Here is a 2,634-nt window from a genome sequence, read left to right as displayed (position 1 = left end):
ATTGTCATAAAAAAAAGGCAAGTTACATATAGAAATTATTTAAAAATCAAATTTATCAGATTACAACTTTTTAATATTGCAGATGCATTTACAACTTTTTTATATTTATAAAAATCATTATAGGGTATAGTAATTTTTAAATTGTACATAATCCACTACAAGGTGTAATAATTTATGTGAGAATGCGTGCTGAGCAAAAATTACTACAAGATGTAGCGGTTTCTAAAAAACTATGTTGAGTATAAACCGTGAGTGACTATAACTGTTTCTTAAGAAATATTGTCTTGCATAAACCGCAGAAGAGTGGTGCGGTTTACATCTAGTTTACCTATAAAACCGTTTTAGCCAATAACGAATTCTTCATTTAGTATGGTGAGAAAGTTTGGTTAGAGAGATAATTTTGGTTAGAGAGAGAAAGTTGTGGATTGAGAGAGAAAGGAAGAGGCTTAGAGAGGATTTGAGATTTTTAGAGAGGCCACTCGCGATTTATGCTCAACATAGTTTCTTCAGAAATCGCTATGCCCTATAAGGTTTTTGCTCGGCACGTATTCCCAGTAAACTGCTATACCTTATAGCGGATTACGTATAATTTGAAAACTACTACACTCAATAACGATTTTTATATATATGAAAAAGTTGCAAACGCATCTACAGTATTAAAAAGTTATAATCTGATAAATTTAATTTCCAAACAATTTATATACATAACTTGCCTCCAAAAAAATTTCCTCAGCAGAAATGAATGATACAATGCCACTTTTGAATAACATTTATGTGACTTTGGGTTTGTACAAGTTTATCCCAGATTTCGTGAAGGTTCAACTGCAATTAAAATTATGCAGCTAATATTTCTGTCATGATTCATTACACATTAACTTCGTTAAAAAATGTTGTTCAAGTCCTCCCCTTTTTAGCAATATTTTCTTAAGGAAGTTAACTTTAATTAAGGTTTTCTATGTTATTTTTTAGAACAATACTAGGGAACCAAAAGGGTATTAGCAAAAAACCAGACAAATACCTTATTGGGTGAATCCAAAATCTCTACGAGTTAATATATATGGATGTTTCTTCTGTTAAGTATCAAAATGTTTCTTTTTCATACTAAATGGATGTTCTTTTATATATTTTTCGAATTTTTTTGTATTGCAAATGTGAATGTCTCTATTTCTTTAAAAATTTCATATATTTTTTTAAATTTTATAGATATTTAATTATTTTTGCTAAAATATAACTGGATATTTCTTTTGTTAAGTATTAGGATGTTTTTTTTCATATTAAATGAATGTTTTTTTTATATTTCTGTAATTGTGTAGTTTGCAATCTCTTTAATCATCAAAACGGCACCTAATATCCCAAAACGCAGAGAGCAACATCGTGATGATGCTGCTACCGTGCGACTACTGTGAAAGCCATTGGCAATCCAAACTTCACATGATCACCTGCATCATAGTACCCTCCAACCAAGTCCACCTTCAAAAGCAAGAACATATATACTTCAATTTTCAACTTGGAAATTATCACAAACACCTAGAAATCTAGAACTAGAAATTAGCGTAACTAACTAACCCCTTGTTCTAGACCATCAGTGAGGCCGGAATGGTGACGCCAAGAGACACACTGGTTGTAAGGAATTCTTCCTCCGTCGCCTCCTCCCTCCACGCCCACCACCGCCTCCATGGCTTCTCCGGCTGTCCCCCCGCCCTCGAAATCGCCGCCGCCTTAGGGATCGAGCTCAAGTTCAACTCCAACTGATTTTTTATTGAGAAGTGTTACGAGACCAACTAGTTTTGTAATTTGTAGTATTAATTAGTCATCATTAATATTTTTAATGATGCAAAATTATATCTAATAGTGTGTAAAATTATTTACTTTTCTTTTCCTGATTAAATGTTAACCAAATTTTAATAAAAGTACCGTCGCTTAAATTTTCTCTTTTTATTTGGATATGGAATACTTTTAATCGATCATAATTAATTTTCTCAATGTCTAAACTTTTTGCAGTAAAAAAATATAACATAATTTACTCTTCTAACAATGAAAACAATTATCCAAAGAGCAAGAATATAAATATCATATGAAAAGAATCGAAGCTAACACTACTAATAATACAGTTTTCGAGCGTGGGTCGGTTCTTTAATTTAGCCCCTTCTTTTTGGGTCCGATTACAACGGTTGAATTTGGAATTAGCAATTAAGAAAAGAAAAAAAAAAACTGTAGGCTTGTCTTTTAAGTTCAACTAACAGGCTGATGACCCTTAGAGGAAATCCAACTATTTTTTTTTTTTTGACAGATTTAGTTATACGTTTTGGGTAAATTAAACATGATTGCCTGTTTAATTTAGGTGACATTAATCTTCTGTAAATGAAATTAGTGTTATATTTAGTAATGGAAGAAAGTGGAGGTGCAATAAGACGGTCTTCTTAATAAAAGAAAAAAAAAAGTTCTGCCATATAAAATACTATATTACGTGTACACTAAAATTAATCATCAAAATTAATTATTAATATTAAATACATATTAAAATATAAATATACATTAAAAATAAATTAAACTACATATATATTTATATACAAATATATTAATAACTGATTTTAGTGACTGATTATAATATAATAATAATATTTTTTTGTTGTA

This window comes from Arachis ipaensis, chromosome B07 (assembly GCF_000816755.2).
Source record: "Arachis ipaensis cultivar K30076 chromosome B07, Araip1.1, whole genome shotgun sequence".
NCBI lineage: Eukaryota > Viridiplantae > Streptophyta > Magnoliopsida > Fabales > Fabaceae > Arachis > Arachis ipaensis.
Note: the sequence above shows the minus strand (reverse complement) of the source record.